This window comes from Ranitomeya imitator, chromosome 2 (genome assembly GCF_032444005.1).
Source record: "Ranitomeya imitator isolate aRanImi1 chromosome 2, aRanImi1.pri, whole genome shotgun sequence".
Taxonomy (NCBI): Eukaryota; Metazoa; Chordata; class Amphibia; order Anura; family Dendrobatidae; genus Ranitomeya; species Ranitomeya imitator.
In genome coordinates, this window is record NC_091283.1 from 757,374,411 (window position 1) to 757,387,619 (window position 13,209).

Genomic DNA, 13,209 nt, shown 5'->3' on the forward strand with positions numbered 1-13,209 from the left:
CTCGCCCCAGAAGAGGTGGGGACCACATTAGGCTACTCAAATCACGGGAAACATATTGGATCCACAAGTTGGATACAATGACACCAAAGGGCCTTAATAGAGAAGTGGACTGGCTCCTATGAACATCTTTACTAATATTTTTTCCATTTTTTCCAGACTCGCTAGCATACCACGATCCTAGGTGAGTTTGTACTCTTTTTACTCTTGTTCCATGACCTTTGGGTTATATGTATATATATATATATATATATATATATATATATATATATATTATTTTTTTTTTTTTCATTGTTTTCAGTTCATTTTATTCATTTTTTCAGTTCATTATTTTTTCAGTTCATTTTTTCAGTTCATTTTTTTCAGTTCATTTTTTCAGCTCATTATTTTTTCAGTTCATTTTTTCAGTTCATTTTTTTCAGTTCATTTTTTCAGCTTATTTCAGTTTATCTCTTTATTTCATTTCCATTATTTTCTCTTTATTCCATTTCCATTACTTTCCATTATTTTTTCATTATTTTTCATTATTTTTTCATTATTTTTATTTTGTTCAACTTTTAAGTCCGTATTTTTCTTTGTAGTTCATTATTTTCAATTTTATTTATTTATTTAATTTTTATTTATTTATTTTTTTTTTTTTATTTTTTTTTTTTTTCCTCTGTAAGATCGACCACTACAATATGTGTATATTATTTTTTTCCCTATCTCTATTTTTGATTATCCTCATAATCTCTGCCCAGTCTACAGCACTCTATCACCCACTGTATACCATACAGCCCTCCTTACAGCCCTCACTAACATTTCCTGCTTGCTCTGCCATAGCCAATATACATATACACACAGTTTAACAGGGCGGGACTTCCGCTCTATGTTCAGTCCATTCCTATGCCTTTCACTCCACACCGTTGCCTCTACGGCCTCCCCTAGCTCCTGTATGGCGTTCCTATCTCCATGGCTACAGCCAGCACATGCTCAGTCAGTCCCCACACTCGGAGAAACGTCACTTCCAGTTTCGGACCAGCCACTTCCGGTTTCGGACCAGCCACTTCCGGTTTCGCGCTCTGCAGTGCTTTAAAAATGCTGTACAACAGCCATACCGACAGCTAACACTGCAGCTAGGCACGGGAGCGCCGCTACCTCCTTCCTCCATTAAGGTAAATACCATGGCGACTTTATACTTCCACCAACCCAGCACTTTCTTCTTTTTATATATTCACTTACATTGAACATGTCTGCCATTACAGATCCAAAGTTGTCCCTACATTGCGCAGATACGCCTGGGCATTACGTAAATATAGGTATCTACCCCCTACTTAACCTCCTCTCTTCCCTGGCTCCTCTCTTCAGTACATACGTACTAATGTACTTCTCCTATTCTCTGCAGCATCACTGGGATCCCTATCCCTATTCTCCCTATACGCACTAAACTCTCCAAACAAGGTAACAATATGTTGTTATTATTTTAATTATACCAGTCCCTAATGTACTGTATAGGGAGTCCCTCGATGTGTGCATATATTTGTATATATTTGTAAATAGTTGTACATATGCTCATTGATCTATTTCCAATTAGGATGACCTGGACCTCTGGGGACTCTTATGGATATAAGGATCTACCATGCATTGATTGTTTTGTGTTACATTTTGTTTCTTTCTTATTTTGGTTATTTTCTTTATTTTCTTTATCGTCTACAGCGAGTATGATGAAGGCTCTGGTGGAGCCGAAACGTCTCTTATCGCTTTTTTGAAATATTCTGTTATGCTCCCTGAACACATTTAATAAATTTGTTAAAAATTTGGCATTATATTCCCTTTGAGAGTGCGGTGAAATTTATATTTGGCTATTTACGGGACCATTCGGTCCGTTGCACCTGCACCCCAATTCTCTGACAGAGTGCACGCTATATCTATCACTATAGTCTCTGGAGCAAGGCATAAAGGACGGTTACTCCCTCGGTGTTCCGGCTACCGGGATCCTGCGCCTCAGAAGGAGGCAGCCTGTGCAGGGCAGAACTCCTTCTGGTATCCACTCCTTTGCTATGACTTCTTCACCCTCTCTACAATACAATTATCCTTTCGTGTCCTTTCTTAGGAACTGCCGTAATTAGAGCAGGCGCATCTCTGTGACCTTCTGTCTGGGCCTCTGACAGGTTCCCACCCCTGTCAGGGACCAACTACCTGAGCGAAGCTCAGCCAGCAACTGCCTAACTTCCTATCCAGGCCACCAGTTTTACCTAAGTGTGAAAAATGCCCTAATAAATAGGAGCATAGCTCCCCCTGGTTGACTGGAGTATGAAATGTGTTGTATGTTTGTGGTATCTGGTAAAGAGATCTCCTTTATTGCCTCCAAATGTAACATCACCCCCCCCTAGAGGAAAATGATATTACTGCAATGACCAGGACCCTGGGGCGCTGCATTTATTTCTGTTAATGTTGATGATTATGACTTAAAGCCAATAAAAACCCAAAAGTCATTATCTCAGTAAATTAGAGTAATTAACAAAAAAACACCTATGAAGGCATCCTAAGCATTTACAAATGTCCCTTAGTCTGTTTCAGTAGGCTTCACAATCATGGGAAAGATTGTTGACTTGACAGATGTCCAGAAGGCAGTCATTGACATACTCCACAATGAGGGTAAGCCACAAAAGGTCATTGCTAAAGAAGCTGGCTGTTCACAGAGTGCTGTATCCAAGCATATTAATGGAAAGTTGAGTGGAAGTGTAACACCCCAGGTAACAGGTTGTTACAATGATGTTGCCTTCCCTTCGGGGAGGGTAATATCATGCTTGGAGGCAAGGGGGATTTCCTTTATCAGGTAAGCACCTACATACAACACATTCCGAATCCAGGCCAGAAGGGGGAGCTCTGAACCCGGATTCAGGGGAGCTTCCCCAGCTTTACGTGTTCTGGTCTGGAGGGGGAGTCAGTTTAGTTTGGAGCGGACAGAGGAAGTGAGAGGACAGAAAAGCAGAGGGGCTGTGCATGCACGAGAAAGTGGTGCAGTCCCTGGAAAGAAGGAGAGTAGGACAGAGATTGCCAGAGAGGAGCTTGTCTGGGAACATCAGCTAGGCAGAGCTGGTAAGAGAAGTGTGCAGCTGAGCAGACGTGGGAATCTGCAGCTCCTGGCAGAAAGTGGAAGAGAGAAGTGAGAACAGACAGTGGGGCTGTGCAGCAGATGTGTGAGCTGCAGCTCCAGGAAAAAAGATAACCTGAAGGGTTGCATGTTTGTGAGCAACTGAGGAACGAGCCACAGGCAGCAGGGATCTCGCATACGAGCGCGAGTAGGAAGGCTTATGGACCTCAGCTTGGAGAGGTATCTACCTTTGCCTACAGGCTGGCCGGCCCACATCACCACCTGGTACCCTGGACTGTGGAATGCTACCATCAGTAAACCACGTAAAGACATTACAACTCTGTGTCCTCGATTTATTTGCTGGCATGCACCATCTCTGCCCAGCACACCGGGAGCCCTGGGGACCCGACTTCACCTGTGGGAAGCGTCACCATCTTTGCTGCAGTAACATCACCCCAGAGGACCCCTTTATCCAACGTCGGTCCCCTCTGACCGAGAACCACAGGTGGCGTCACGAACACAAACTTTAGTACAAATTCCTTTAAAAGACCTTTCCCCTATTAATTGGGTGCACAGGGCTACGGACCGGGTCGCAACCACAGTGACATCCCCTTTAATTGTGACCAAACACAGTGCCAAGTACCCCACTGCCCTGTCGGGTGACTCAGAAGGAAAAAGTGTGGTAGAAAAAGGTGCACAAGATACCGGGATTACTGCAGCCTTGAAAGGGTTGTTAAGAAAAGGCCATTCAAAAATTTCACAAGGAGTGGACTGCTGCTGGAGTCATTGCTTCAAGAGCCACCACACAAAGATGTATCCAGGACATGGGCTACAAGTGTCGCATTCCTTGTGTCAAGCCACTCATGACCAATAGACAATGCCAGTAGAGTCTTACCGGGGCCAAGGAGAAAAAGAGCTGGACTGTTGCTCAGTGGTCCAAGGTGTTGTTTTCAGATGAAAGTAAATTTTACATTTCATTTGGAAATCAAGATCCCAGAGTCAGGAGGACGAGTGGAGAGACACAATCCAAGCTGCTTGAGGTCTAGTGTGAAGTTTCCACAATCAGTGATGGTTTGGGGAGCCATGTCATCTGCTGGTGTAGGTCCACTGTGTTTTATCAAGACTAAAGTCAGTCAGCTGTCTACCAGGAAATTTTAGAGCACTTCATGCTTCCTGCTGCTGACAAGCTTTTTGGAGAAGGAAATTTCATTCTCCAGCAGGACTTGGCACCTGTCCACACTGCAATAAGTACCAATGCCAGGTTTAAAAACAACAGTCTCACTGTGCTTGATTGGCGAGGAAGATGAGAAACACCAGACTCAACAATGGAAACGAGCTGAAGGCTGCTATCAAAGCAACCTGGGCTTCCATAACACCTCAGCAGTGCCACAGGCTGATCGCCCCCATGCCACGCCACATTGATGCAGTAATTGATGCAAAAGGAGCCCCGACCAAGTATTGAGTGCATTTACTGAACATACATTTCAGTAGGCCAACATTTTGGATTTTAAAATCATTTTTCAAGCTGGTGTTATAAAGCATTCTAATTTTACTAAGATAATGACTTTTGGGTTTTCATTGGCTGTAACATAATCATCAACATTAACAGAAATAATCACTTGAAATAGATCACTCTGTTTGTAATGACTCTGTATAATATATGAGTTTCACTTTTTGTATTGAGGAACTGAAATAAATTACCGTAACTTTTTGATGATATTCTAATTTTGTGAGAAGCACGTGTATGTGGGCAGAAAGCACCTTGACAATCTTGCAAAAGATTACAGGATCCATGTGCTCTTATAATATGAAAGTTAATTTGGATTCTGTCAAATGAAAACGAAGTATGTGTATTTAGTACAGTATATAAGCTTAAGTCATAATCCTAAATGGTCTCTACATTTGTAGACAGACCCTTTCCTACAGCCATTATTGTATATTAAAATACACACCACCAAAGGATGTAGAATTTCCTCTTTAACGTCATAGCTAAAGGGATAGAAAAGGCAAGGCGACCAAATGAACAAATCATTTGCCTTTCTGTAGCATGTCTTCCTGACCATAGTCACCAGATTGAGTTGCCTTGTAAGCGGATCAAATCTAGTGTTTAGCATTTTATTACAGTTCTTTTATTATGTTTGTATTCACATTGTGCCAGCATATTCCGCTGAGCCCTGCAATCACAGATCTTTGTTCCAAACACATCAGTTCATGCATAAAACCGCCAGGTCAGTCTGGCCGGAGAACAATCAATGTAGAATGCTGAAAAAGAAAAAAAAATGTTATTAAATTATCAAAATATATTTACATGACATAAAATCTAATATAAACCTGAAGGACTGAGAATATTACACTGAAGAAATTAGCATGCAAAAAGTGTCTTAAAGCGAATCTGTCACCTATTTTGCCGCCTAACCTGAGAACAGCATAACGTAAAGACTGAGAACCTGATTCCAGCGATGTCAGTCAATGGGCTACTTGCTGTAGTTTTGATACAGTTTTGAACCATCCTTTTAGTGGATAGTATGCATTTTCCCAATATAATTGTTGTTTCAATTCCCCTTAAGTTTTTAAAGGGAACCTGTCACCCGAAAAAATTCTATTAACCTGCAGATATGGGGTTAATCTGTAGGTTAATACACTTATTAACCTGCCAGGCACCCACACTTAGCCGAACGCTGTGAGGAGTAAATTAACTTTATTCTCCCCTGCAGCGTTCCGTTTCAGTCATGGGGGTGACGCCAGCACAGGTTCAGTCACCACTCTGAGTCTACAGAGTGGCCGCTGTAACCGACCCTTAATGACCGCCGGCCCCAAGAAGGAGCAAGCGTCCGTCATGGCTGCAAGTGCAGTTACAACGCCACTCTGTATACTCAGAGCAATGACTGAACCGGCACTGGCACCGCCCCTGTGACTAAAACCAGAGTGCTGCAGGGGGAAAAAAGTTAATTTTCTCCCAGCAGCGTTCAGCTAAGTCTGGACACTGGGTAAGTTAATAATGTTATTAACCTGCAGATTACTGTAACCCCATATCTGCAGGTTAATAGCATTTTTTCAGGTGACAGGTTCCCTTTAAAATCTCTGCTTGTAGTCATTGGATGGAAACCTATCTAGTTTAAGAAGTGATGATGACAGCCATAAGGAATTGTGCACCCAGAAGAGCAAAGAAAATGCATAATAAATACAAAACATTCTGGAAATGTACAATTCTGAATATTCAAACATAAGGAACAAAGCAATTATACTCTGTAGCTAAAAACAATAAAGTGAGCTCATAAAACATGTCATTTTATAGAAATTATATGTTATGATCAAAGAAAAACCTTGCTGAGGAACATTTCTGTTAGATGGAGAGTGTATGCTGGTTTGACCCAACTAATGAAAACTGTATCCATCTGACATATACAAGCACACCCGCTGTGTATATACTGTATCTACATAGTTGTTGTAATCTAAGTACAAAACTGTGTCAAATTATGGTTTAAAATCAAAACACGGATAGAATAACCTGAAATTCTTGTTTTTCAGACTATATCATAACATCAATCCATGTTATTCTTAGTGGCATCTGTTTTTCACCCCTATCATACGAACAGCAAAACTCATAAAGTCTAATAATAACCTAAGAAATACAATATATCTCGTATGTGCAGAGTAACATGACATGTTTAATGACTGCTCAAGGCTCAGGGAGCTGGACTGGCGCAGGTTCAGATACTGACATGTGAGTGTTACAGTCATTTCATTATAGTATGTCACTGGTAGTACAATATGTGCACAGCACAAGTCAATGGGTGACATAACAATAGGAACAAATCATTCATCTGTTATTTACTACAATACAACTGATCATTATACTCACACATATAAAGCACTGACAGATTTGGCAATAACAAACTCAGGATTACTGAAAATGAATGATTCTCCATTTCATACATCTTTCAGCATGGTGGGGGCGATACTGAATATTTCAGATGTTAACTAACCAAAGAGTTCAGGTTTGGGAATAATAATGATAGCACCAGTCAGCCTTTCTTCTACTGATTTCTGCACTTATTCCCAGTAAGGGACATAAAACAGAGCATGGTGCAGTGATGGGCTTGCTTCTTTTTTGACCCTTCTTGCTGTTTTCCTTGAGTTTATGCAGTCGGACCATTGGCAAACATTACTTAGTGGTTTACAAGAGTGTTCTGGTGAATGGAAATTATTACTAAAAGTCTTCACACTGCTTTTTAAAGAAAAATAAATTTGTTCTCACTCTTCCTTATCCTCTGCAGCAGGGTTGCCAATTTGACTTTTATTTTTTTTTTCCGGACAGCTCATCAAAAAATCATAGACAGACAATAGTTTTTATAATAAATCATTCTGATTCGTGATACAATACATGTCTACAGCCCATAAATGTGATATCTAGATCAGCTTCATTCACTTTTAAAGGATGATATTTACAGTCAAAATAATCTATAAAAAAAATTGTCAGCTTCAAAACAATCACAGATGCCTTACATTTTTTTATGAACTGTCCTGGAATTTCATGACGCTTGGCAACCTTGCTCTGCGGGTACCATTCTGGTACTTACTTAACTAAGATAACATTTGTTTTGAAAGGTCAGGACTTCAGACCAGATCACTTTTCTGCATGGACTACGTAATAGTCAAATCTGGGACCTAATGTCTGAAGAGGCCCAAAGGTCCCTCTGCCAAACAAGATGGAAATGAATGGTGCATGGTAAATAGACATGAGGTCCTGCTGCAGATATTGCATCAGGACCCTGATGATTTAAGGAGAACCTATCACTAATCTGGGGATGCCACTTTTTATTTAAGAATAGAAAGTACAGTACCAGACTTGTTATTTTTTTAAATAAACTAATTAGCAAAAAAGGCCAGATGTGTCCTTGATGGCTCCTACAGGATCCAAGTTTCTAGTAACAGTCTATTCTGAACCTCTGGGTTGCGAGATCCCTGCATGCTTAGTAGCACTCGGTCAGTGCAAAGAGCGAGATGCAGCAATACACTATGAGATCTCCCTCTTTCACAGCAGCAAGAATGCTGTGAGGGTTTTGGGATCCTGCTCTACATGCTAGAGTCATACAACCCGGAAGTTCAGACCTAACTTATGCTATAAAGTCAGGTTCCATTAGAGACACTTTGACCACTTTCCTGATGAGTGTTATTTTATAAAATCACCAGCATGAGGTTACCCACATTATAAATAGGGTAGCCCCAAACTGGTGATAACTGCTCTTTTACATACATTATTATTATTATTTATTGTTATAGCGCCATTTATGCCATGGTGCTTTACATGTGAGGAGGGGTATACATAATAAAAACAAGTACAATAATCTTAAACAATACAAGTCATAACTGGTACAGGAGGAGTGAGGACCCTGCCCGCGAAGGCTCACAATCTACAAGGGATGAGTGAGGATACACTAGGTGAGGGTAGAGCTGGTCATGCAGCGGTTTGGTCGATCTGTGGTTACTGCAGGTTGTAGGCTTGTCGGAAGAGGTAGGTCCTCAGGTTCTTTTTGAAGGTTTCGATGGTAGGCGAGAGTCTGATGTGTTGTGGTAGAGGGTTCCAGAGTAGGGGTGATACGTGAGAGAAATCTTGTACAACTCAGGTATTGGCCTCGGGGAAAGAGGTAGTCTAAACTGCGCACTCAAGACTCAACTGGTGCAATGACCTAAATGTCAGCAAAGTCTCTTCTATGGAGCATAGACAGTATGTAGACTATCACTTGTAGGCTTCTGTTTATATCATACACATACCACCACCATGTTCTTGATGAGAGTCCCAGCTCTCCTGCTGCTAAGCCTCTATGACATAAGAAACAAAGAATTCACAAGAACTCTTTAAATTCACTTCATAATCTCATCCTCTGAAAACGTTCATCAGAATGAAGTCTGCCGTCATGAGTCACGCTGAGTAAGCGTGCTTTCCGTGTGTTTGATCATTTATGTAATAGGATGTATGTGTGAGGACTTGAGGCACGTTTCACACATTTTCAGTTATGAAATAGGACCCTGTCCACTTTTTAGACAGATTTCTGAGTTACTGGACTTCTTGTGAATATACGTGTACTTCAGATTTATATGCTGAATAACGTTGAGATGATCCTGTAAAATCACTGAACCAACATAATACTAGATCTCTCCCATGTGTGAACTGGATCCTCCAGCATTAAATACACTTTAGTTCTAATAATACAAGACTGACAAGTGGGCAGATTCCAGGAGGTTGTAAATGACCATTGTCTCCATGCTTGTATGATGACCCACTTGGAATAAACTTAAGATCTACTCTATCGTGTATGTCATATGCCCACTGGCGTCCTGCTACTAAAGGTAGACCACGTACCTGGCATAACAATGCTAACACTATCTGCGTCCTCAGGAGGCAGATACCATTGAATACAATGGTCAAATAGGAAGTCATCAGCTCCCTTCTCCACCATTCACCTTGTGCATCTAAGTCTCAGTGCAGCAGGCACGGTAACAACACTAGGGCAGCACGGTGGCTCAGTGGTTAGCACTGATACTTTGCAGCGCTGGAGTCTTGGGTTCAAATGCCACCAAGTACAACATCTGCAAAGAGTTTGTATGCTCTCCCCATGTTTGTGCGGGTTTCCTCAGGGAACTCTGTTTTCTCTCACACTCCAAAGACATACTGGTTTTGAATTTAAATAGTGAGCCACGATGGGGACCGCGATGATAATGTATGTAAAGCACTGTGGAATATGATGGCGCTTATAGAAGCAAAGCATCATAATAGATCACACCTACAGCACAGTCTTAATGCAACACATTGCAGTGTGCCTGCAATGGGCTAGTATGCATAGCTTTATTAATATAATTTTGTCACATATTAGTTAGTACTAGACAAGGGCTATGTGTGGAGCACTGTGTGTCATACCTCTGGATTCGAACTCTTGATTCTCTTTCCGCTGAGCCACAACAGATACACCTTTTCTTTGGGTGCTTTAGTTCAGTTATCTTCATTTCTGTTGGTTTTGAGTAACAGGTGTTTTTCATTTAGGCTACTTTCACAGATCAGGTTTTCACTGTGAGGCCGGCGTCACACTGGCGTTTTAAACGGATGAGTGCAATGCGATTAAAAATCGCATTGCACTCGGACCAATGTTAAGCTATGGGGCAGCTCCCAGCAGCCGACTTTTTGTCGGCCGTTTTCCTGCGATTGTCTCGGACCGAGGAAAACTCTTGGCTCAGACAGCGCACACCACTCGGATATCATCCGAGTGATGTGTGCTATAAGCGGACCCCAGCAATGGAGGAGATGGAGAAATTCATTTCTCCGCCTCCTCCGCAGCTGTGCTCCTATCCTCCTTGTGCGAGAGAATCGGAGCACAGACACATGACACTCGGCTTCTGCTCTGCTGCGAGCAGGAGCCGAGTGTCATTAGCATATCGCATCCGATGCTCTCGCATCGGATACAATACGCCAGTGTGATGCCGGCCTCAGGCTCAATCCGGCTAAATTTCAAAAAAACGGATCCGGTGAATGTTGCCGCTGGATCCGTTTTTTTTCCCATAGACTGGTATTAGTGCTGGATTGTGTCGGATGACGAATGCGTTTCGTCCGTTTTTCACCGGATCCGGCAAAACGTCCATAGCAACGTTTTTTGTCTCCGACGAAAAAGCCGACGCTTCCGGCTGTTTGCTAGAATGGAAGCCTATGGGAGCCAGAAGGTGCCAGATCCGGAAAATGACCGATTCCGGCGCTGGATTCCGAATTTTTAAACTGAGCATGCTCTAAATTTTTTTTATCCAATAATCTAGATATGCTAACTGGATCCATCGAAAAAAAACAGATCCGTTGCATCAGTTTTTCACAATCTGCCCCAGATCCGTTTTTTCCAACATTTGCCGGATTGTGCCTGATGTAAAAAACCTGATGTGTGAAAGTAGCCTTACTCTGTTTGTCTGTCTTATCACCTTTTGGGTGCAGACTTTAAATACCTTTCCATACTGGTGTTTCCTGCTGGTGAAATATTTTGTTGGATTTATTCACTTTTCTGTAGTTTGTGTTGGTTGCAGTAGTCATGTGTGTGATACTTTTACTACTTAGGGAACCACTACTCTGGCTCTCCTAGGAGCTGCTAAGGAGATTCAGGGGAAGCCACCATCGAGTAGGACTGCCATTGCATTATTTTAGGGTGCCAACCTCCGCTCTGTTCAGTGTACGGTTGTGCCTTTCTCCCTAAGCACCGGTACGGAATCTTTTTCCTGTCTTTTTCTTGCACTGTCACTAGCTTTACACTCTGATTATCAGCACCTTGCTCTGGGGAAGGCCATTAAGGCCAAAACATTATGTTAATATCAAACTACAAAATGTTTTTGCACTATTATGGACTCACCTTATAATAAACGTTTTGCATTTGATCTTTGGAGTGCCAAATTCTTCTTTTTTCTATAAACTACGGAGTGGATTCCTATTTGTACACCCACTATATATGTTGTGTGCCTCTTAGCCGCTCTTATTCAATTAGTAACAAAGACATACAGCATTCTGCTCTCTCATACCCATATCCAAGGCACAATTCTACCTCCTCCGGACTCCTAATTTTCAAATCGTGAAAATGTGAGTGCTATAATGTTAGTCAGACTAGCTGTCAGTAAAGACAAACAGATCTCTTCACGCAACCCTGTTTCACAGTCCAGGTCAGTGCTCTCTGGTTGTGGACAGGAGCTGTGCGAATTTCCTTCTGGGATCCCGGCCTCGTGTTATGTTTTGCTGTGCTTGCACGTAGTAACCTGTGTGCCACGTGGTGCAAAGAAGACGTCACACCAGGCCAGCTAAACAGACGTGGCACCGTGGAACCTGGAAGGTCGGAAAAACCAGGGAGCCCTAATAGGGCATGCAGGCAACATGACAAGACAGAGGGTGGGAGTGAAAGGCTTTAAGTGGTTATGAAAGGGTCAAAGTTAAATACATTGTTTGGTGGTGAATGTGCCAGGGATTTGATTGGTTAGGGAGATGGAAGGTTTTGGATTATAGAGAACAATATATTATTATTTTTTATTTATATAGCACCATTGATTCCATGGCGCTGTACATGAGAAGGGGTTACATACAAATTGCAGATATCACTTAAAGTAAACTAACAATGACAGACTGATACAGAGGGGCGAGGACCCTGCCCTTGCGGGCTTACATTCTACAGGATGGTGGAGAAGGAGACAATAGGTCGAGGGTTGCAGGAGCTCCGGTGTTGGTGAGGCGGTAGCTCAGGTAGTGGTGAGGAGGCAGAAGAGTCAGTGCAGGCTGACAATATAACAGGAGGGGTGAGCAGGTACCTCATCTTGCTTCTTGGATCCAGCAGGAATTTTTTATGTGATTTGGCATCTTTACACAATAAAAACTTTTATAGAAAACATTATTTTTGCATCGCTTTAATCTGAGAGCTAGAACTTTTTTATTTTTCCATTGATGGAGCTGTATGGCAGCTTGTTTTTTGCAGGACGTTTTCAGCAATACGGGTCACCTTGGCAACAATAGGGCCCCCGTAATAACATCGCTAGAGTGCCAATCTGAAGACAGAGGGAGCTACCGTCTCTCTGCCTGCCTCCTGGATTTTGTGATAACGCTCGATTGCAGCATTTAGTGGGTTAACAACCAGGGGTGGTGAGGACACGCTCCTGGATGTTTAGTGCAGGAGCTCGGCGGTTTTTAAAAGTGTCGAGCTCCTGCTCTGATCAGACGAACATAGCACGTCATGGTGTGGAAACTTACACCCGCTAATGATGCATTATGTCCGTCAATGAACGTAAAGTGGTGAAACGAAAAAAATCCCTCTTAGCTTGTCAATGAAATTCATGCAGTTCCGATCTACGGCCGGAGAGCACTGACCTGGACCATGGACCGAGGTGGTGAGAAGCTATATGCTCATCTCCAGTTGTCAGACAGCAATCTTGAAAACAAAATCTAACAAAATCAGAAATCTTCTACCTAAGTAAGACAGTATACATACTGAAAAAAAAAAATGACACTGCTAAAAATATTTTCACTTAGCTTGAGGGGAAGACGCTGTCCCTTGTAATCTCCACTTTCTGATACATGGCAGGGTGTAAGGTCATTTGTATTTTAGAATTAATCTTCCAATAGTTAGTCT

The 13,209-nt window shown here is 42.1% G+C and overlaps 1 long non-coding RNA gene across 1 annotated transcript; it reads left to right on the forward strand.

Moving 5' to 3' along the window:
• Nucleotides 1-1,095: 1,095 nt before the first annotated feature.
• LOC138667750 (uncharacterized) lies at nt 1,096-1,797 on the forward strand. Its single transcript, XR_011318921.1, has 4 exons — nt 1,096-1,151; nt 1,242-1,295; nt 1,382-1,437; nt 1,571-1,797. It is a non-coding gene; the product is annotated as an uncharacterized lncRNA (long non-coding RNA).
• The last annotated feature ends 11,412 nt before the right edge of the window (nt 1,798-13,209 follow it).